Source organism: Sceloporus occidentalis, unplaced genomic scaffold (assembly GCF_023333645.1).
Source record: "Sceloporus occidentalis isolate IW3139 unplaced genomic scaffold, rSceOcc1.0.p SCAF_5, whole genome shotgun sequence".
NCBI lineage: Eukaryota > Metazoa > Chordata > Lepidosauria > Squamata > Phrynosomatidae > Sceloporus > Sceloporus occidentalis.
Window position 1 is genome coordinate 72851952 of NW_028316985.1, and position 24902 is coordinate 72876853.

Sequence of the window (24902 nt, forward strand, 5' to 3'; positions counted from 1 at the left end):
ATTAGCTATAGAGGCATAATTAGGTACTACAGTTAGAGTTCATAGACAGAGTAATTCAGGAATTAAATGGGGTTGGGGAAAGGGTTGAGTGAAGGGAGGGTATTATGTTTTTCATATTTGTATTCATCTTCATTTTGTTTTATTTTGTAAGAGTTTTGTTTTTATTTTTTATATAAACTTATTTGTTAATAAAGTTTAATTTAAAAATTAATATAAAATAAAATAAAACCATGGGATCTTCAGTATGTAGCCAGCCCAGATATCACAACATATGCCTGTTTCAGAATCTGAGCATGGTAAATACTTTTGTTACTGGGTACTCACATACATTTTATTATTGTATGGAATTATGGAAAACATTTTGGGGATCAGATGGAAAAGAGTGCTCTCTTGTTAGGCTTCTTCCCCCCCCCCCCCAATCTCTCTTACACATCCTTTTCATATTTTATCAGTCATGGCAAATAGCAATATATTAAAGTCTTTTTTCACCCAGGTCTCAAGTCAAGTTTCAAGTCTCTAACCTCAGGTCTTGAGTCTCAAGTTGGGTGGATTTCAATAACTAGTAAATGATGAGGAGCATAAAGTTAAGGTGAGAAAATTCTTGGAGAGGAATTGCAGTAAGCTTGAGATGGAAGGATCCTTCTATAATTTTTCAAAAGCTTTGGAAGTCTCTTCCAGTGTGCAGTAGGGACAGGTTTCTGAGTAGAGGGCTGTACACACATCCCCAAAGGGGCGGCCTCCAGCTGCCCCTTTAACAACCAGATTGGGGCCGTGGTAACTGCATGCTGTGGCCCTGATTTGGCCTTTCCAGAGCATGAAAAGGAGCCGCAAAAAATGGCTCCTTTTTGTGCCCTGGAAAAGGCATGATAGTCTGGTGCCATAGCTTTACGGCGCTCCTTCAGCACTGTGTCATCCAGAAACAGAGCCAGAGAAGAGCTGTGATGCCATGCGCTGCACAGTGTGGCGCATGGCATCATGGTGCCCTGGGGGTGGAGCCAGGGCATTTGTCGTGTAGACTCTATGCCCTGACTCCATCCCCTACCCCAACCCAGCCTTTAAGGCTGCTGTGCACAGGGCCTACATCTCAACCCTTGCCTAAAGCTTTTGCTGTTTCTGGATCAGCGTCCCAAGTCATGTCAAATCAATCATTTATTGCCAAGTTGAATCCAAGTAGAGTCATTGGAGCACCCTGAGTCTGAGTAAAGTCTGACACAAGTCTACAGCTCTGGCAAATACCTATGTGAATGGAAAGGAACTCAGTTCCACTTATAAGCATATATTGGAGGCCAGAAGAAATCTTCATAATTGCAAGTCATCAGCTGCTGGTACACTGCAGAAAGAAAGCAATTTGACACCACTTTAATTTCCATGGTTCATTGCTATGGAATTCTGGGATTTGTAGTTTTGTGAGATATTTAGCCTTTTCTATCAGAAAGCTCTGGTGCCCCATCAAACTACTAATAACAGAATTTAATAACATTGAGCTGAGAAAGTTAAAGTGGTCTCAAACTGCTTTCTTTTTGCAGTTTGGCAGCAGCCATCCTTTCAAGTTGCACCCTCTGCATGATGATCATGTACTTGCATGTGTGAGCTGGCCTTTAAACAGGAACATGTAGATCCCTGTGTAACCGCTATGTTTCACAGTACTATTTGTGACATTCTATGATTACTGATTCTATTAAGAACATCCTGTTAAAGTTTTCAAAGAATACATGGGAAAGAGAGAGTAGAAAGTCCCATCCCACATGATTCCCATTTTTATCACCCTTCAGAATGACAGTGGTACTGCAACATCTAATTAGCCATTGGGATTAACTCTGATTTATTTAGCTTGGTCTTATTGTTGAGAAAATGTGACATTTCATTTTGTACTTGGACAATTAAATGACCTTTCCAGTGTCCTAATGTCAATCTTTACATATCCATCATCTTCCAACACTGCAATGCTGAATAATTAAAATCAGATATAGTAGTGTATTTCATTCACCTTGATGATATTAGGGATGAATAACTAATCACCTACAAAACTGTTAAACCAATATATCATTTAAACAGACTTTGACAATGTAGATGGTATCTATTTAGATGTCCCCCTGTATTTTGGTTACCTTTACAGACATACACACAAACATTACTTTATGCAACCATATATACTGCAGTTATCTGAGAAGGGGAGGAGAAGCAGCAGCTGCAGCCACCACCACTGTCTTCTCCTACGTTTGGAAATTCCTACATGTATTTGGAAACAAACTGGATAGCTGGACCGTCCCTACTGAAACAAGCCGAAATCTTACAGTAACAGCCAATACAACATAATATCTATTTGTATTGAAAAGAATGATTCTTGAAGAAATCAAATTCCCTTTGGCATGGTTTATTTATTTATCATAGTATGGTTGGGTGTTGGACTACAACTCTAGTAACCAGGGTTTGATTCTGAACTTGGCCATGAAACTCACTGGGTGACCTTGGGGAAGTCATATGCTCTCAGCCTCAAGGGAAGGCAATGGCAAACATCTTCTGAACAAATCTTGCCAAGAATAAATCTTGCCTTAGGATTGCTATAAATCAAAAATGACTTGAAGGCACACAACAAGAACAAAAATCTCTAAACCACCTCATATCCATGCAGCTTTGTTCAGGATGTAATAAATAAAAGAAAATTTGACATGTAAAACCACATCAAATGCACAATGCCATGGGAGCTCAGCAAAGGTAATTCAAATATTTGGTCTGTAAAACACAAAAGCATCAAGTAAATAGCCAGCTTTTAACTAACCCTTAATTTAAATTTTGAAGCAAGAAATCATAAACATATATGATGATGTCCTTGTTTGTGACTACTTCAAATATGTCAAAAGGTAATTCACCTCAAACGGAAAGTGCTCACAGCTGCAGAAAATCTATGTTCAGTAAGGTTGCAATATTTGATATAGCTGCATACCTCTGAAAGGGAGAGAATTTTGGGAATGCATTTTGAGACTGGGAGATTCAGAAAGTAATTCATCCAGTTTAGAATTCCCAACTGAATTCTGAATTAGGGATGGAAGAGTATTTGAATAATAGATGAAAAAATGGGCATCATGAGTGTCAGGAAATTGGCAAAAGGAGAATCATAGACATATACAAATCTTTGCATGTTGGGATTTATTCTTTTTTTAAAAAAAAACAACTTTCAGTGTTTTATATAGAAAATGCCATTTTCTACACAGAAAAAACATTGTGCAGTAAAATTGTTTTTCTGCCAAAAAAAGAAAAGAAAAAGGAAGCAATTTTCTGTGCAAAACCTCATACCTGGGCCTTTTCTCCTACAGAATAAATATCAAATTGCAAATAGTTCTCAGAAACTACACAGTTTGGGGCCAACATGGTATAGTGGTTTAAGCATTGGGTTATGACTCTGGAGACAAGGGTTTGAAACCCGCCTGTTCTTGGAAGCCACTGGCTGAACTTGGGCAAGTCACATTCTCTCAACCCCAGAGGAAGATAAAGGCAACACACCTCTGGAAAATGTTACTAAGAAATTGTGACAGGTTCACCTTAGGGTCACTATAAGCCAAAAACAACTTGATGGCACACAAAAACAACAATTAACAGTTTGGGATTTATCTGACAAAAACAAACAGACAAAAACCACATGCATCTTTAGACCCATCTCACTCCAATGGGTACAGCACAATACCCACTGTAGTTATTTTCTGAGAATTCCTCTACACACACTTTAATTTCCTCACAATTTTGGGGTGGGGAATTCCTTGCAGCTTGGGGAAAATTTTCAAAATTATCTGGTTCTTGCCTACAGCTGCAAAATTTACAGATTTACACTCGTTACAAGTTGATCCTTATCACCTCTAGACTTGGAATGGGGTTGGCACTGGTTTGTCTGCTTTCTTTTTGTACCACTGGTGTCACCAAGGCCAGCGCCTCACAGGGATGTTCTGTATGTCAGCAAAAAATGCTGCAGTAATGTGGTAGGTTTGAGGCCTCCTGGGAAATAGAGAGTGAAAACAGTAAATGCACTTCAGAAGTAAATCCCATCAAATTCACCAGAGCCTGCTCGTATGTGGGAACAGTGATGTAGCTTTATTGCAGAAAAGTGGGATAGAAATAAGAGTTTTACTTATTTTATTTTTATTTATTAAGCCCATTCTGTATCAGGAAGGAAAAGAAACTGTGCATTCTAAATGGAATTAAGAGTAGAAACTGGAACTGATTTTAAAGTTACTCAATTAATTCATCCTTCAGAAATACATCAGATATGAATAATGATCAAAATACATCAAAGCTACTTATTTGAAGGGCAACTCCTAGATTTCCTGAGCCAGTTACTTCTTGGGACCTTCCATACAGCGTAGGAACATCCCCTTAGGTAGCTGTGCTGGGTGGGGGATTTGTAGTTAAAATATTTAATGGTCCTCAGCTCTGACAATGACCCACAGCTTTGCAAGTCAAATCCTAATGAGTGATGTCTGTCATGTGGCAGAAACTGGCTTTCTTCACAATACAGAAAAGTAATAAATTAGTCCCTTTACATATCCATTCCCTTGCATTTGAATAACTCCTTTGTTCTGCCCCTTCTACTGTACACAGACAAGCATATACACTGATCTGTACAGTGAGCGGATTTGACAAGGCATAGTATGTGGATACATAAGAACAAATGTATCTTATTTTTCATGGGATGTGCCCATGCCAGCATCCTTCCCTACACTTCTCCTTTTTTGAAAGCTGTAATGTAAGCTAGAAAGAAGGTCTGTGACAGATTTCACATTTATATTCCTCATCTTTCATATTGTAGAAACAATGCACCACATCTCCAGAACCTCCAGAATACATTTTAAGAATGAAAATCACAATAACACTGAGGAGAAAAATGCCACTTGTAATGCTGCCAATTCTCTTCACCTTTCTGCTGAGCCTTTTCTTTCCTCCCTTTTTTTCAATTCCTTGACTGCAAATCTCATGTTATAGTGTGTAGGCAGCAGAAGCCAATCCTTTTTGGAGAGTGTTTACTTAACAGTAAATGAGTTTGATGGACAGATGCCAGGCAGTTCAGCAAGACTTCAAAAGCTTCATAAGTGATGGTCCATAATGCTGACAAGAAGAGTGGGCATACCACTGCCTCAGGATATTATGACTTCTGGATCTCATATTTGTTATGATGCATTGCCTTTCATGCCTAAACTCTTCTTGCATAACCCTTTTTGAAATTATCCAACAAGTATTGTTTCTTGTGGTTTATTGAGTTCTATGTCAGTCTATTTTTTTAAGTTGTTACATAGAAGAAAACGAAGATAAGAGTTCTAAACTGTGTTGCAAAAAACACATTCAAAGTTTTGGCTTATGCAACTCATAATTTAAAGCACTTCTCATTGGACAGGATTTTCTATTATTGCCAATGAATATTAAAGAGTATGTAGCAAATACTTACTTTGAAAGTTATATATTTTTATTCACAAGTAATATATTACATTACTTATGGTTCATAAGATCCAATAGTGTACTGCTAAATCCAAATGCAATTGAAATTGGGACTTTCTTCTACTGCCTCTCTATCTACAACTGTTCATGGTGGTTAAATATAATCCAGAATGTTTCCCAGATCTCTGAGGCAGGTTTTCAGGGTGGCCAAAGGGGGTAGAGGAGGGATGCAAGTGGGTAGAATCCAATAGAAGCTCTAGGTTCCAGTACACCTTGCTCCTAGAAGCCTACTCAGTGGCATCACTAGGGTTGGCATCACTCCGTGTGGTAACTCATTTTGTGCCCCTCCCCAATTAACCTCCTCCCATATTACTCCATATAGAATACTTAGGAATGATTGTTTTTACTAATGTTACTCATAAATCATAATTCCCATATATCACTGAATGTAATGGGAATAGTTGTGACATAACTAGCAAAATTAAAATTATACCTTTTAATTACATGGCATAGTGGTTTGAGTGTTGGCCTATGACCAGGGTTCAAATCCCACTGGGGTGACCTTGGGCAAGTCACACGCTGTCAGCTTCAGAGGAAGTCAATGGCAAATCCACTCTGGACAAATTCTGCCAAAGAAACCCTCCAATAGGTCTGCCTTAGGGTTGCCATAGGACAGAAATGACTAGAAAGCTCATAGCAACAACCAGAACAACTGATACACACAGCCTAATGTACATTGTTTCACATGGTTAAAGTGAAAATACGCCAGTTGTGTCCTTTCCTGGAAGCAGAGGACCTGGAAACTGTGGTGCATGTGCTGGTAAACTCACAACTCAGTTTCTGCAACATGCTCTACATGGGGCTACCCTTGTACTTAGTCCAGAAACTTCAATTAGTTCAGAGCAAGGCTGCTAGGTTGGTCACTGGTAAAACCAGAAGTGATCATATAACACCTATTTTAAAATCGCTCTACAGGCTGCCCATTGGTTTCTGGGTGAAATACAAGGTGTTGGTCATGACCTTTAGAAGGATGTGAGAAAACCACCTCTAAATATTCCATGCCTTAAAAAAAAAACTATGAAATTCATAGGGTCACCATAAGTAAACAGATGACTTGAAGGCACAGACATATATAGGCTTTTTGAGTCAACATAATTCCCCCCCCCCCCAAAAAAAACACCAGTGGATATATGCATTTAATTGCATGCATTAGAATGCTTGTGGATGATTGTGTATATCTCATGGAGATAAGTTCTGCCAGATCGAACAAGACCAGAATTCTCTTTTCATCACCTGTGTATTCCTAAACACCCCTTTCCTGCCCTTTCAGTCCTGGGACTCCATATTTCGTCTAGCTGTTGTAAAGTCCATGAAACATCATGGATCAAAATCAACCCTTCTCATTTCCTGAATATCAAAGCAATCTGTCCACTATGAAAACACCTCAGGTTCTATTGAGGGGCAATCAAACTTTGGATTTCCCACAAAATCTCTATGAATTGGGGTTGGCTTGCAGGTATTAATGTCACACCAAAACATAACCTTTTTGCTGCAATTGGGCCCCCACATGTACAATGACTGTAGCCCTCAGGTCTACAGCTCAGAATTCTTTTGTCCATTTCCATCTGCCTCATGAAACCTGAATTCTCAATTCTTACGGCTTGAATCTTTATATTTCTGGGGACCCTTTCTTCAAGACAGGTAGCTATTATGTCATCCAGTCCTAAAACTCCACTATACCTTTTGACTTTTCTATTCTGATTAGCTCTGCATGCTGGTTCTTTGAATGGGTTATCCTTGAGTGTGTGTTCTTTCCTATTTCTTCTTATAAAAGTTCATCTAGTTTCCCATGTCTGGAGTTTTTATCAGTTTTTATCAGTATAGCTGGTGCTTTGTTCCTATATACATTACCCTCTCTCATAAAGCCAAGCTAAATATTCCCTGTATTAATTAAAATAGATTTCTGCTATCAATGGAAGCCAGCAAGCCTCACACATTTAGGATAACATGAGCATACATTTCCTTCTCCTCCCTTAGAAGTAAATATAACCTTACAAAAGGACAGGAAATCTTTCTTTTTGCAAAAGGCCATCAAGGGAACAGCTAGCACCATACATGCATGATAAAATTCATTGCATCAGTTACATCCATAGACAATAGAACATCCATTCAACACATATTGTGCACTTTTGCTCTGATGCAATTCAGAGCGATTTTGAAAATATCTCTATAAAGGCCTAAAATCAATTGTGAGTCCCAAACTAGAACAGCCTCATTGACTCAAGAGAACTTACAGAAATGCTTACTTAACAAATCCCATTTATTCAATGGATGTTCTCTATAAGGGACTACCCATTGGATTTAGCGTCAAATAGCCCCCCCCCCCCCCAAGTACTATGAGAAGTTGATAAATCTTTAATAGGATCTGAATTATAACCAAAACGTTATAGAAAACAGTATTTTAGCTGATCATGGAGACTAGAAATGTTTGTAAAAATCACACATGAAATTATTTTCATCCAACCCCAATCATATTGTATAATGATGAAAATAGAAATGTCAATAACTGTCATATCTCAGTAAAACTAGAGTCAAATCTCTGCCCACCTACTGCTTCTTCTCAATTTTCTTATACAGAATCTATTTCTCATTTGACTAGTTTAGTTTCTTACATACAACCTCAATTCTTTAGTGAGAAAATGCCAGATATCTTAGTGGTCAGATATTGCCATGGTGATAACTTTTAAATCTAGGTTGGTTGTATTATTTGGAATGTAACTTTAAAAAGTAATGTCTGAACCAGGATTCACAGAAAGAGAAAGTTAGTCTTCTCCACCAAGTTCTGGCTCATGTTTAATAATTCCTCAGGAGTATTCCTTGTTATTGTTATTCAAGAACATGCTTCTTAAATGTTCACCCTTATAAGTTGCTGAACTTCAGCTCCCAGAAGTCCCAGGCAGCATGACCAGTGGCTAGGGACAGAAAGTTTGAAAATCACTGTTTTAAAGAAAATGTGAAAACCCTATAATATACGCATGCTTCAGAAAAGCTTTGTTGCAATTTGATACTAAATACACTCCAAATTTGGACTTGAATCCTTGCTTAAATCCATCCCTTCCTACAATGTCTTTCTCACTCATACTGAAACTTAAAATGGTGGCAATGTATAGAACCTACAGTAGTTTTGCTTGCTGTAAACATCTCTCTTGAGAAGACACTTGCATAGAAGTACTTAAAATGAATGTATTATGTTTCCTGATATCCCCAACTACAATTCAAATTTACTCCATCCCTTTGGGTAGTATTATAAAGCCAATTTATTTGTATCAGCCTCCTCCATCCCCTGCGGATAGAATACTTAACAGATGACTTATTATCACCTCTCTTCTAGTTCTGCTTCTTAAGCTTTTATATGTCCAGGTTTTAAAAAGCAAACATGTATGAGAACCAGAAGGGGATTGATTTTTGTCACTCACTTGTCATTATAAGCAAACATTAAAACCAAAGGCTGGCTACCAGTGAGTTTAAGTTCCCTGCTGCATGGCTGCCAAATTGAAAGTAGGCTGAGAAATACTTCCTTTAGGAAGTTAGCAGAGATAAGGACGATTCACTCTGCAAAACTGGAAATATACTGTAGTTAAAGGATACTTCAAAAGCCCTAATTTCAGTGGGTGGTTCCATCCCTGCTTCTTCTCAGGCAATGCCTTTTTCATCCTCAAGAGATGTTCAATCTCTTCTTCACTACCACTGCTATGATTGCAATTTGTTCCTGTACTGTGTAGCTGAGCCAATATCTATTGAAGTCAATGCAGAATGACTTGGGTCCCTTGGTGTGAGAGAGGCTTTGCTCCTGTCAGCCTTTGACACAACAAAGCATCTTTCTTCTTCTAAGTGACAGATCTATAGTTCGCTATTGACGTTGCTCACTTGACCTCTTCATTTCAAAGAAACTCTTTCTGAATTGTTCACATCCCAATAACCCACTATTTTAGATTTCTATCATGTGGTGGACTTGCCTTAAACCAAGAAACCGAGATGTACTCTAAAAAATGGAGTGGAAGGGGAGAAAATAATTGAGTTTTGTTAACAATAAAACTTCATTTACCCCCTGAAGCTAAGGTTTCTGACTGTCCTTTACAGAAACTAGGAATAAGCTCCTGCCTATTTCTTGGGTGAGAAATAGAGTTTTGGAATAAAGTAATAGTTTTGAACGTGTTTGTGTATCCATACATATTTGAGAAAGACTCCCGTGTCATTTCTAATGTCCTTGTAGTGCAAATATACATGACTTATACTGAGTTCCAGTTAATATATGATTTCTAGGAATGCGATGAATATAGAGGTAAATGTATTTTAGTTTAATAATAGTGGCTGTTCTCATGCCATGACTATGAAGCAGGTGTGTGAAGAAATGCCATCATTCCTGCAATTCTACTTGAGACTAGCTGTCTCAACAGAATAAGGCAACATCTGGAGAGCTCTATAGTTGAGTAAGACTGATCCCCCCCCATACTGATGGTTTCTGCAATTTTCAATATATTTTGTGGAAAATTCCTGCCTTTGAACAAACTAAGTATTTTTGGTCCCTTTGTGAAGTGGAGCTTACAAGCACGGCAAGCACAGCAGGCCAAACTGATTGATCACAAGACAGAAATAATCATCCAGTACTATGTCTTGTACTACAAGGCAACAGTTATCATATTTTCCAGTAGTGTATATTTTACAGAAATGTACAAACAGCACTCAGAAAGTGCACAAATTTTCTCACTTGGCAGGTCACTTGCCCCTGCCCCCAAAGCCCACCTATTTGCCTTTTCTTTTCTTTTTTCATGTTTGTTTAATTATCAAGCATGGCTTTACATTGTCACTATAAAGACAAATGGGTAAAAAGCTAGAAAATAATTTCCCTATCAACTATACTTTGAAGAAGAACCCTAGTTACCTGCAGAAGACAGTCTTACATTTTGACCCTGCAATATTTCACCTATTTGAACAGGCACTATTCAAACACCTTTAGCTGCTAGTTTAAGGCTAAATAAATGAATATGGGAGTTTTCAAGTAGACAGCTACAGTACTGTTTCATGCTACCAGCCTGTTTCAAAGATAATCCCAAAATTGTTATATAAATGTCTGGGTCAAAGCTCCTGTGCAATGAGTCAGTTGACTTGAAGACATGTGCGGTAACTTCAGACACATGTAACAGTAACAATAGATGCACTTGTGTAACAGTACCTTTGGATTTTGATTTGTTTTTTATTTTATTTTTAAAGACAAGATTCTTGGATCTTGAAAGCACAGAGGCCTTTGGGGAGTAAAACCGGTGCTAGTCAGTAAAACTACACTTTTCTGAATGATACATTCCTTTTTAAAAGCAATTCATTATGTAAGCTGTTACAAAAATTAAATAGCAATATACTACTGAATTTCCTCTCCCCCAGTAACTGAGTACATTATTTGTTAAAAATTAAGTATGATTAATGTGAGAATAGCAAGGCCTCTAAAATACCTTAAAGCATCCTAAAAAGCAGCAAAAAGCATGCAGGAAATATTATTTTTTTACCTGAAAAATTCTCATTGCTCCTATACATTTTATTGCTTTTCAAAAGTAACTTCATTATGTCATTACAAAAAAGGTAAATGGTGTTACTTGTGACTCTTACTTCCAACTTCTAGCTGATATTAACATCTGACGAAAGCTCTTTGGGTACATAAAATATGGAAAGAGACTAGAGGAGTAGGAAAGAGACATTAAAATTTAGAAAAAGATGTAATAGTAGAACTCTTGGTCTTTCCTGTTTCACTGAATCTCTTTTTTAACTGCTCATTTCTACATGATTTCCATGGCCCATTAGTTTCATCCTTAGAAAACTACAGTGGTAATGAGAAAGTGCAGAGATTTTTCTCCTTCTACATATGCTCATTTGACTTTATTTTCCTCCTCTAATGTAGCAACCTCCCCTTTCAGCACAGCAGCAGTTTGTAATTATTGTTATATCATTTTATCGCTTTTTATGTCCTCCTAACTACAGAGCAATATGGTGTTCATTGGAGAACGTTTTCACCCTATAGACTGAAGTTTGCATCCATAATGAAACACTGTTCTTAGCATCTATAGAATGTGGGACAATGTACTTATCTCTCACTTTTTAAAAGGTTTATTCATTCTTAATATGTAACAGTCTAATTCCTCTCCAGTCTTGTGTTGACAGTAGGAATGGAAATAATATACTACAATGTTCTAAAAATGGTTGAAAAATTGATTTCACATGTGGCAGGAAACCCTGACAAAGAGAATCCTAGACAGATGAAAATGTTGACAGTTTTTGACTGATTCTCCACAAAACAAAGAAACAAACAAAACAGAAAACACATTTTGGGCACAGGAAACAAATTTCTTGTACAGAAAGCAGTACTTTCTGTGCAGAAAACAAGATTTCTTGTCATAAAATGCTGCTTTTTGATCAGAAAATTTGTTTTCTATGCAGAAACAGTGAGATGCAGCATCAAAAAAGGCCAATGATATTCTAGGCTGCATCAATAGAAGTATAGTTTTCAATGGGGCTCAAGCATTCACAGAATTTGCCTTACGTGGTGGTCGTGGTGGGGTCCAGAATGGACCTGTCAAAATTGATTGATTGATGACCTGTCAAGAATGATTGAGACCTGTCAAAATGATGGTAGGAAAGAGGGAAAAAAGTCTATCAAAGAAATGAAGAGAATGGAGAAAAAGAGCTATTAAAATATTAAACATGGCAAAATTTGAGAAAATTGAATATTGCAGAATTAAGGGTAATTTCTTGTTCTCATTTGCAATTTTGAAACGTGTATCAATACTGATATTTTTCCAAGTGTGTGGGTACTGTATCTCTGCTAGACCTACTTTCCACTTTTTTCTTCTCCATATGAGGAAATATCCGTATGATCAAAACACTGCTCGTAGCTTATCTATTTCCCATTTCTGGACTGAAATCCATATATATATATATATATATATATATATATATATATATATTCCCCTATAGCCAGAATTGATTATTGTTAGTTGATTATATGCTACGTTATACTTTAACTATCATTATGTTATGTATTGTATTTTGTATTTTGTATTTTTTTAATACTCTCTTTATTTTTATTTTGGTATTATATGTTTGTATTTTGTTTTAATTTATTTAATTTTAGTTGAGTGGAGTTGTGCTGGGGAGGGAAGGGATTTATTTATAATATATTCTTTTGATATTGTTTGAATGGTGTTGTGATTATTATAACCCACCCGGATTCCATGTGATTGGGCAGGATATAAATAAATCCATATATATATATATATATATATATATATATATATATATTACAACCACAATCACACTTGATAACTGAGGCCTCGTCAATGAAATCCATACTGGTGAGTGTTGGGCATGCCTTTTTAGGCTCTTTAGTTAGACCTTACTTTTTAGGTTGAACATTCAATGGTATTGAAGGCATAGAAAAGGTCACATGACCATCATAACTTGATCAGGATGTCATCTTTGTGGGTTTTATTCTCCTGGTAGTAGAAGAGTCTGTAAGCCTCTGAGGAGTGCTTGGTACCACCATGTTGCTTCTGCTGAACATGCCTGGGCATGCAAAAAATAGTGGCTTCTCCCTCCAGAATAGAGCTCTCTGCAGCCAGCCTTCCAATTGACTGGCACAGCCCACATGATTCTCATGGTACCCAAAATATTGGTCAGGGGTCACATGACCTGAAAGACCAATTAGAACACATGGGAAATCTAGTATAGTCAGACAGTTTGGAACATGTGGTTCAGAGGAGTCCGAAATCAGTTCCCATTGGTCTTAGAGGGGTCACATGGCCTCAAGGGGGACAGTGGGAACACCTGGGGCAGAGATGGAGGTGAACCCCAATGTCCCGCCCTAGTATTTCCAAAGGGAGAGGCAAACCCATCAGTCTTGAAAGGTAATCAATCAATCAATTTTGACAGATCATCAATAATTCTTCGACAGGTCATAAATCATTTTTGACAGGCATAAAAAAGGTCATAAATCGTTTTTGACAGGTGCTACACCCCCTACTACTAAAAATAAGAGCAATTATGGGCGAAGTCCCTGTAAAACTGAAAGCAGATTTGTTGTCCTCATAGCAATAGATGTCACCTTTGCACAGAACCCAAATTACTGACAGTTGAATCTTGCTTCCTCCCTGGTGGACATCAGCACTGGTTCTACCTGAAGGCAGGAAGCCAGAAAGAAGGCTAGTGTAGAGGCTTTAGGGGGGAAGAGTAGGGTACTACTTGTTGGGGCATTGAAAGACGCACTGTGTCCACCACGACCATCTGCAGAGTTGAACCACATCGACAGGACTCCAGGGAGAAGGAATCTGAAGAGATATCTGCAAAGGTATTCAGGCCAAGAAGGAAAATATTCCTTCACCACTGCAAATGGCCTTGAGCTCCCGGCTTGAGAAAATAAGGACAAGAGCACTTCAAGCTTTCACTCTACACGAGGGCTTTAATAAATAAGTTACTCTGCCAACCAAAACAACCATAACAACAAAACAGAGAGACAGTTACTCTAACACCAACTGTCATAACTGACACTCTCTCTCAGAAGAACTGACTGCATCAACATTCCATAATTCAAGTGTCAACTGTCAACTGCCACTGGAACTGTAATAGGTTCTGCCACAGCTCTATCTTGTGGTCACATACATGTCATTTCCTAACACTACTACTATCCCCTGACATTCGTTTCTGAAGCAACTGCCTCATTTTGCCTTATAGTAGGATCAGCTCTTCCTGCTTTGCTCTGTTGGTTCTAGTGAATTACCCTTCCCTCGTTCTCTTGCATAAATCTTCCAATCTTCCCTGACTCAAACAGGCAACAGTCATTGGACCATTTCCAGGAGATCTACATTACTTTTATGGCTTAATGCCTGCCAAGGAAATGTCCTTTTGACCAAAACACTGCTCCTAGCTTATCTATTTCCCATTTCTGGACTAAAATCCATTTCTCATATCTGGGCTAAAGTTTGCGACTATTTGCAAAACTCTTTGGCTGTTGCTGCTTCTTTGTACATGTTCTCCCTTGAATCCTCACTGTATCAATTTCCCTAACCTTTCTTGTTCTGCTCCTGTTCTATATGTGCAATGAATTTGTTAAACAGATACTCACCCATTGCTGTATACAAATGCTATTCTTCTGTAAATGCTGTTATAGATTGCTTCCCAGAGCTTTTAAAGGATACGTTCAACCCTGAATATCCCAATTTCTGTTGATTAGCTAACATTTTTGTGCCATGTTGTTATACAGTGTGCATTGCTGCAACTGATCCATAACTAGCACCATGATGTAAAAATGTGCATGGCCCAAAATTAATTTCCTTTCCTGATTTGGTTTTGCCACATTTATATTTCTTTTTCCCCCCAGATAATTCAAAGAATGTTTAATAATACTGTGCAAAATTATTATTGTTTGGTATCCGATTCTAAAGATGCTTATTCTTGGCTGACTAAATCCACAAGATGATGCATTGGACCTAGTTATTTGGGGAGTCCTAGAGTCATGGGCTTTAGGGTTTTCAGTGCATAGACAGAGCTGATTCTGTCTCAGAAACAGACAGTCACAGCGACCTTATGGTATACTTTTCAAACCATTTCCAATTCCAAAACATAAAATAAATGTGTTCTGTGTAATGTATGATGGCTTTTTCTATAGTGGTCTTTCCCCATGCACTTGTGAATATGTGCATTAAAACTGATGCAATCTATATATATTTTAGCACCTAGGAATCAACAGCAGGTTTTCCAGGTAGGTCAGTGATGCTTTTGCATAGATGGTGTCTAGTGGACCTGTCCTATACTATGTGCTTATTTTTAAAGTTAGGTACAATGCCACTACAAGAGTGAACCGTTAATAGTAGAAAATCTGGAACAAGCAAGAGAATTTTGTTCATAACCATCAACTGCTAGTTCTCCAAAATATATAGAATGTGTTCAAAAACTTCACAACATATCTGCCAGTATGATCTGTGTTTCTGACAACTATGATAACCCACTTTATTTTATAAACCCCTTCCCAAAATATCTGGTTGCTACTAGCAGAGAAGCCAAGCAGCATTTCAGCAAGATATAATTCTTGACACAGTAATATAGCTGAAAAGAAATTAAAAAAGGATTGGTCTTAAGGGAATCAGTATCAGAAGAAAAAAAATCTGTAGCTTTTTTAGCTTAGAAAATAGACTTTTGTTGCGGGATGATAAAAAGAACAATGATTACGATTACAGGTTTCTAGAAAATAAATGTCCATTTCCCACAGTCATAGGTTCAGGGCTAAGAAAGACCAACCACCGGTGTCCAATATGTTCAAAGACATGTTTCTTCAGACAAGATGAGAAAAGCAGACTACAAAGTTTGTGTCATTACTGTGACATTCTGTTCAAGTTTGATTTATCCCTCTGCATCTAACAAGGACACACTTCAGCCCTTTAAAAGGGAAGACTTTTTGCATTTGAACCATTGAAAGATGTGGTGGAAGTTTAGGCCAGTCCATAACTGACAAATATTCAGGAAGGATGTACAAAACAGGTTTTGTGAAAAGGCAAATTATGAACTAATAAGGTTTTGTCTCTCATGTAGAAGTGTTCTTGACCTAAAGACATTTAGTACAGTATCCTAGCTTTTCTTGTTTCAGTTTGGTTTGTACCAAGTTGTTCTGATATAGCTTGAAACCTTTAGTCTTTACATTACTTCTTTGGTTTCAGTCAAACCAACTCTGTGATGTTCTCAGTATGAATTCCAACTGTGCCTAATTGCAAATGTGTTATTTGAGGCACGCATGTCCTAAAAGCTATTTTAATATATTAGATGGTAATATACTAAATTATATTGGTATATTCTAATAATATATTTAGTATATTAAAACTTGGATGAGTGAGACCTAGATTCAAATACCTGGTCAGTAATGAAGTTCAAAGCTAAGGTCCAAAAGACACTGCAGAAATAATCCATTTTGAGACTGCTTTAACTGCCCTTGCTCAGTGCTAATCCTAATCCTAGGAATTATAGTTTATTGTGGTACCAGAGAAGGCTAAATGTCTCACAAAACTACAGTTTCCACAATTTCCTAGCATTGAGCCAGGGCAGTTAAAGCAGTTTCAAACTGGATTATTTCTGCAGTGTCTTTTGGATCTAAGGCAACTCATTTCCTCACTTTGCATGCCATGATGATTCACTCTCTGAATCATATTTTAGAAACAATAAGCCTCAGGTAGGATCATATCTTTATCTGATAACTGGATTCAGCAGATTGTCCTTAAAAGCAACAACAAAGAGAAGACATCACCAACCGTTTGTATTTCCAAGAAATTTGAAACACGGCATTAAAGGGAAGGGATTGAAAAATATTCTGCTTTACTGCTTCCATCTTCTTCCTTCTTTCATTATGTTTTAATGAGATGAGCTTCTGGATATGATTTCACAGCTTCAGTAAGTTGCCCATCTCTTGAGATTTTCTATTGGATTCCAGAAAGTACAAATGTAATATCTAAGAACAACCCTAGCAAGATTCAGCTCATAAACATCATCCTTCTGTAATCAAAGTATACCTGAAGAATTAAAATGGGCCACATTTTTCATTACTCTGAAAACTACAAACATGATCACAACATCATTAAAATCAAGTAAGAACTCAGATGAGAGAAAGGCGTCTGCTCATTACAATTATGTTTGGACTTTCAAGTTTAGACAGCATCTGCATCCAGACTTTTCCCTAACTAGGTAATTTATAAACTTAGTTGTGGCTTGTTAAATTGGCATTATAATACATATTGTGGAAGCCAATGACAATCACTTTTCTCATCTACTCTGCTGAACAACACATCAAATCCAGAATACTCTTTTCCTCCTTTTGGAATTTTGGAAATTTTAAATTTGGAATATATCACTCACTATAGCAGTCTATTGACATCAACTACGTCCTATACATTGTTCAAATTCTTATTTTGCAACCATCTGAGCTTTAGTATAATTATGCAGGACATTTATTCAACTAGATTTCTTCGTTTGTATGGTCTTGATGCCCTTCCTTCCTTCCTTCCTTCCTTCCTTCCTTCCTTTCTCTTAATTGAAATTAAGCCATATTACATATGATAATTCTGAATGTTTTGTCCAATACCAATAACTTCACTTTACATATGCAGATGGCTAACCGTTTTTTATATATATAAATCATATAGATCTATCAGTTTTGTTTTTCTGTGTGAATTTTGTTTCTGCCTAGGGTCAGTCCTACTCAATCCTATAGAGTTTTCAGATCTTCAGGCTTGGCCCTGAGCTTCAGGGCAAGGAGAGGAATCTCAGAGTGAGAGTACTGCTTTGGAAAGTGTAAACATGATTTTTTCCTCATTTCCTAGACTGGACATTTTACGTTTGGCATACTATGTGCAACTGTGGTTGAAGCTTAATACCTTATACTTATTTATACCAAGGGTTGCCCCTTGTCACATCACCAGGACCCATCTACTGTGACATCATGCAGGGTCATCCCTAGATCTCAAGCTTTGGGCCTGAAACCTCAAAGCCTGGACAGTCCTGACCTGCAAATCCTGCTCTATGTACCTGTGTAATAAAACATTATCTGTATATCACAAGCAGCTTCATTCGATCAACTTATTTGGGGATCACCTTGTTTTTGTAAATAGCTTACTGCTGTAGTGGCTCAGACACTCACACAGCAGTGCCATTTTGAATGTAGGCACAGTTTAATGAATTTGTTACATTATATTTGTTCCATTTATAGTTGATTTATATCCCAGATTAACCCAAACGTGGCATTCAAAGTGATTTATAGATAGATTTTAAAAATTAGAAAGAAAAAGAAACATAACACAATAATAATAGTAAAATACATGCGAACTGAAATAGGCATTAGCAAATAAAAGTAAAGCATACTGTCTACTACTGAAGTTCCCTTCCTAGAGGGCCAGTCAATTGCCATAAATTCACCTTAGACACAATAAATCCATCCCATTGATATCAGTGGGTCCTTTGCAATGAAAAAAAATATATATATAACTGCATCTGAGTCCAACTATTATTTCCCATTCTTTTGTTTCTACAGTAAACAACATTTGATGAATCTTCAGGCTAAAATACTGAATTTTATTTTTCTGTGTAGAAATATTATCTACAAGAAAGCCACATTTAAAAACAATAAATTCCACTACTTGAAATCATTGTGTTCTGGATACTTTCCTGCACTTATCTCCTTAAGGTCTCTTATGTGAGCCTTGTTCGGTAAATCTTTATTGCTCAGCTTTTACCATCACAATGGAATTACATGAAGCTAAAATATAAAACAAAACCATAAATCTCCTGGTGCAATAAAACAGAGAGCATAACGAAACAAAATGTATACAGAGATTCGCTATCATAAACCACCGAGATATTAGTCTGGAAGTTTAAAAAAGTCATAAAACATATTCAGCAACCTCTTTAAATGACATGTAATTCTTAAAATGACCAATGGTTGGTGTTTGTGCAGAAATCACCGAATGTTAAAGCTCAGTCTCACTAATGTGGTTCCAGTGTAAGGAAAACAAATTCCTGGTTTAATTATCTATCATTCTTCATAGTCAATGAAAACCTTATTTTTCCTCTGAGGGGAGAAGTTAAACTGTTTTTTTCCTTATGGGCTATAATTCAAATAGCACTGTGCTATTTGGAAATCCTCCTGTAAAAAGACTGGGGGATGACAGTGTCTGGGGATGTAAACTGGTCATTGATTTTCCTGGAGAACATCTCCATATGCCACATTCCATGAGAAACAGTTTTCAGACAACTAAATGGGTTGCAACTGCAAGTAAAAGGGAGAATTGGAGCAGCCAGAGAAACCCATACGGATCAGCATATGAACATGCTCATATTTTCCAAATATTGTTTTAATGAGTGGATGAGAAACTTTAGGCCTTCCAGATGTTGGACTGCACCTCCCATCAACTCTGGAAGCTTCCCCAGTGGTGAGGGTAATGGGATTTGTAGTCCACTGACATTAGAAAGACATATGGTCACCATTCCGGCTTCAAAACATGTACCAATTGAATCCAGCAACCCAACCTCACTTCTAGTAAAATGTGAGCTAGACAATGTGGGCTAAACAATGGGACTGTTAGGTGGATTTGTTATTGGTTGACCAACCGAATCCAAAGGGTACTCAGCAATGGAGTTTATCACACGGGAGGAATTTCTCTTAATTTTGAATGAAAAGAAAGTGGGGCCAGAATGCATTCATGTGAATTTGCTAGTTCAGCGAATTTACGTGAATTCGAATTGCATTTGAACTGACTTCCCATTGCCCAAAAATAGCTTGCCATTGCCCGAAATTGCGTGTGATCACTCTCACGCAATAACGTGAAACCCCATGATTCCGTTCGGACTTCCCATTGCGCGAATTTGTGTGTGGTGGTCTATCACGCAATAACATTAAACCCCATGATTGCGTTCAGATTGCCATTGGATTATACTTCCAATTTCCCTTGTCTGATAAACTCCAATGGCTCTTCCTCATCCTGGAGAGAAATGGCCAGTAGGGTGCCACAGGGTTCTGTCCTGGGCCCAGTGCTATTCAACGTTTTTATCAATGACTTGGATGATGGAATAGAGGGCATGATTATCAAATTTGAAGACTGACACCAAATTGGGAGGGGTAGCTAATACCCCAGAGGGCAGGTCCAGAATTCAAAATGACCTTAACAGATCAAAAAGCTGGACCAATACTAACAAAGTGAATTTCAGGAGAAATACAGGATACTGTACTTAGTAAGTAAAAATGAAATACACAGATATTGGATGGGTGACAACTGGCTTGACAGCAGTACATGCGAAAGGGATCTAGGAATCTTAGTGGACTCCAGAGTGTACATGAGTCAGCAATGTGATGCAGCAGGTAAGAAAGTAAATGTAATTCTAGGCTACATCAATAGGAGTGTAGTGTTTAGATCAGTGGTTCCAAACGTTGTTCCTCCAGATGTTTTGGACTTCAGCTCCCAGAATTCCTTACTGCTGGCCAAGCTGGCTAGGGCTTTTGGAAGCTGAAGTCCAAAACAGTTGGAAGGCCAAAGTTTGGGAAACACTGGTCTAGATCAAGGGAAGTAATAGTGCCACTCTATTCTACTTTGGTCAGACCTCACCTGGAATACTGTATCTGGTTCTAGTCACCATAATTCAAGAAGAATGTTGGCAAGATGGAGTGTATCCAGTGGAGGGCAACTAAAATACGAATAAGGTCTGGAAACCATGCCCTATGAGGAGTGGCTTAGGGAACTGAGTATGTTTAGCCTTGAGAAGAGAATGTTAAGAAGTGACTTGACAGCCATGTTTAAATATTTGAAGATATGTCATATTGAGGATGGCGCAAGCTTGTTTTCAACTGCTTCAAAGACTAAGACAAGGAGCAGGGAATTCAAGCTATAGGAAAAGAGATCCCACTTACACATTAGGGAAAACTTCCAGACAACAAGAGTGGCTTGAGAATGGAACACATTGCCTCAGAGAAGGGCAGAGTCTCCTTCTTTGGAGATTTTAAAACAGAGGCTGTATGGGAATTTCTTGAGAGTGCTTAGATTGTGTATTCCTGCATGTTAGAGGGGTTTGACTGGATGGCCCTTGTGGTCTCTTCCAACTCTATGATTCTATGATTCAGTACTTCTCCAATGGCCACTGTTTAGTCAGTAAATCTTCAATGTGCCTGAGCTGCTGAAGGGGAAATGTTGGCTTACCTCCGGAGTTTCCCAATTTGCAGGAAGAAACTTCTTACCACACCAGTGGCTTCCACAGTAGGTTGAACATCTATAGGTAGGCCATCCTCTTCTTCTGTCAGGATGGGTTGGCCAAAATGGGGCATTCACAAGTACAAGCTGTGCCACACTGCTATTTTTTTCCTGTTCCACCCATGCAAATGGATGCACCGCCTGCAGCCACCAGTTGCCACCCTCATCTCACCCACCTGGCAGACTATTCAATACCCTGCACAACTGCCAGAGCGATCATCCTAATACGCACACACACACACACACACGTCCCTCCATATTTGCTAGGGTTAGGGGCACAAAACCCCTGTGAATATGGAAAAACTGCAAATAACAAAACCACCATGTTTTTAACTGAGAGGATACCTCTCTAGGAATCTCTAGGTCCTCCAGTGCAACTCTGTGGTCAATGTCCAACAAACACTGACCATAGAACTGAACTGGAGGAGCTACAAATGCCTAGTAGAATATTCTCTCCAGGAATGTCTAGGTCTTTCAGTGCAACTTTTAGTTAAAGTTGACCATAGAGTTGCACTGGAGGACCTAGAGATTCCTAGACAGATTAATCAAATCCATGAATAATCAAATCCACAAATATCAAAGCCGCAGATATGGAGGGATGAGTGTATATATTTAACACTATGTTCATTCAGGCAGTGTTGTTCTTTTCATCCTTGGCCTACACTAATTTCTTCTAGTGGTGATGGAGAGTGAGGTTTGGGGAATCTGAGTACAAAAGGAGCCATCCAAAGAAGCTGTGTACTGTAGTAAGATAGCAAATTTGATTCAAAGCAACAGAGAAAGAAAAAACATGACCGGTGCCAGTAAAAAGGGAAATTGGAGAGTTAGCGAGCATAGCTTTTGCTTTATCTGTATCTACCAGTCTTACATGTTCTGTCTGTAGCACATTTTCTTTCTTTTCAGAAGTAAATTTATATAATATTATCACACATAATGACAGTCTGTTCTGTAAGATATTATTTTTTATGCAGACCAAACAACCCATCTCATAGCTAGCTGTATTCAATAGATCAGTATTAAGTCAACAGGATTTTTATCAGGGTAATCAAGGTCAGACAGGTCAAAGCTGCAATCCAGAATATGAAGACAGGCTATTATTCATTTCAGAAAGAGACTGATTTCAGAGACAGAGGAATGAATCACATCTATCTCATTGCAACACTAGTTCACGGTAGCTTCTTTACAATACAACAGCAAGGTAACTTGCTGACCCAGCTCTGCAAATTTCTTGCTATTCCATCTGATATGTGAGCCAGGATGACCCAATAGTACTAATAATAATAATAATAATAATAATAATAATAATAATAGGATTTATTTATATGCCGCCCAATCACTGGGAATCTGGGCGGCTTACAACAGAGGGGATAATAGATGGTACCCTGCCCTCAGGCTTACAGTCTAAAAAGACACGACACAAAAGGAGAAGGGAATGGTGGAGGGGATGGAGATCAGGTCCAGCATTCTTCTCTCCCTCTGAGACCTGGACCAAGGCAGATGGACTGGAGGAAGGGCTCTTCTTCTTCAGGCTAGCCCTAATGGAGCTGGGCCTGCCTGGTCAACTGCCTCGCAGACCGGAGGATGACAGTTATGGAATGTTCCACTAGTTCTTTCTGAAGTCAAAAACATACAGTACAGTGAAGCCCTACACACACAGGCACACTGGAAGAAATATTCAATTTACCCATTTGACGTTTGTTCTCTTTTCTGAGATGCTCCGCTTCACACTTTGACATTTTGTGTGCTTCAGCTTTTCTGTGGTCCTGATTCTATAATGTTTTTTGGCTGGCAGCTCCCAGGGGTCTGGCAGAAACAGGACTCCTTCTTCCAATGGGCGCTGTGGCAGATAAGTGGCTTGAGGCAGTCTGCACAGCTTGTTCCAGGGTTGGGCTCTTTCTCAAGTGGTCTAATGGAGGACTTGAATGCCCTTGTGAGAGCTGTTTTTTTAGGGATCTTGCATCAGTTGTGAAAGTAGAACCCACTGCATTGCTCTGGGACAAATTAGCATTGGATGACGGTTCCACCCCAAAAGACGTCAGTGAACTTCCAACACCAACAGCACCTAACTGCTGGTCCACTAATGGACTTGGACTGAACTGGCTGTAGGCTGGTATTCTGCCAAAGGGACCATAGGAGCCCACCGATTGGAATGAAGAAGTAGAAGACGACCCTAGAGAGGACTGAACAATAGCTGGATCCTGAGGCAGAGAACACTGTGGTTTGGGTGGTTCACAAACAGTTAAATCCTTAATATCACTGCCACGGAAAATAATGTATTCAAATACTTCATCATGAGGTGGGATTGGCTGATCCGTTGGTCTATCTTCTGTACCGAATGAACGGACTTTGGCCAAGGCGATGGTGGAGTTCTCGGTGTCGATGGTGCAGAGGATGCCCTCGTAGCAGATCTTGGCCTTGGAGATGAGGCTGATCTTGCTCCCGATGTACAGCGTACAACACTTGGCAAACCTCCCACAAACAGGCCAAAAAGGATCTCCTTTGATTCTGTGTGATTTTTCTTGTGTTGGTGCCTATCACACTGTAATCCTTTTAAAAATCAAGACACTTAGATTGTTTGAGTTGGGGGGAAATTCACCGCTTTACTGAATGAGTCATCAAAGTCTTGGTGTCATAGACTGAGAAGCCTGAAAAAGTAACAATAGTAGATCATCTCTTAATGATTTGCTTTCTTTTGTATTGTGGCAGCATTGCATTCTTTAGTAACCCACAGCCTGCCAAACCTACATAATGGAGAAGAAGGAATAATATATTCTCCAACTCCTAGGTAACGCTGTGTATTTTGTTGAATGATGGAGATGAATCTAATAAACAAATGTGTTTTTCCCCAACACTCGGAAAATATTCCCAAGTGTCTAAAAGCCATCTCATTTTCTGGAGGAGCATACCGTGTGTGTCTGCAGCCTCCTGTTTCTGTCTTAAGATCAGAGCCACATGCAAATTCCATGGTGTGGTGTATGCTTTCCCAAAACTGGCCTGCCACTTTCATCCTAGCCCAAGGTCTCCCTTCAGAATCCCTTCTTGGATTTAGGGTGACTGGGTCTCCAGGTGATCTCACTATGGACTAGTGTGTGTGTGTTAGCTCTGTGTTCTTTATGGTAAGCATGACCCACACTTTATTCATTGTTAAGGAAGCCAGTGAGAAATTAACAAGATAATGGTCGATTATGTCCTATTCCTATTCCCTGACCCATTCACACCATCTCTTCAGCGTTTTAAGGGTTGCAGGCAAACACCAGCCTCTGTTTCTTCCAAATAGCAGATGTTTGAGGAAGAGTAGTGTCCCTTTAGTGTGTCACCTGGTGCAGTCCACACACCCTGCACCCACATAGTGACACTGCCTGTAAAATAGTAAATACTTTAACAAGTTCCAGTTCTTAATTCCAAATATATAACATATGTAACCTGAGTTACATCAGACATTTTCCTTCAAACAATTCAGACACTCAGTGCACATTCACTCCCCACTCGCTATTCCAGTTGTATCTTCTTTCAGCTCTCAACTGTGAATTCTCTTTTTAAAAATCCCCCTCCCATTCACAGAAGCTGAGATTGACTTGTCCTTGGTTGTTCCAAATATTGCTTCACTCCTATTCTTCCAAGAGCCACTCAGTAACATGTTTGCACATTGTTTTCTCTGTGCCT

The 24902-nt window shown here is 38.6% G+C and overlaps 1 pseudogene; it reads right to left on the bottom strand.

Moving 5' to 3' along the window:
• Positions 1-22858: 22858 nt before the first annotated feature.
• Positions 22859-24902, bottom strand: part of LOC149312324 (protein LSM14 homolog A-like) — a 38028-nt pseudogene continuing 35984 nt past the window's right edge.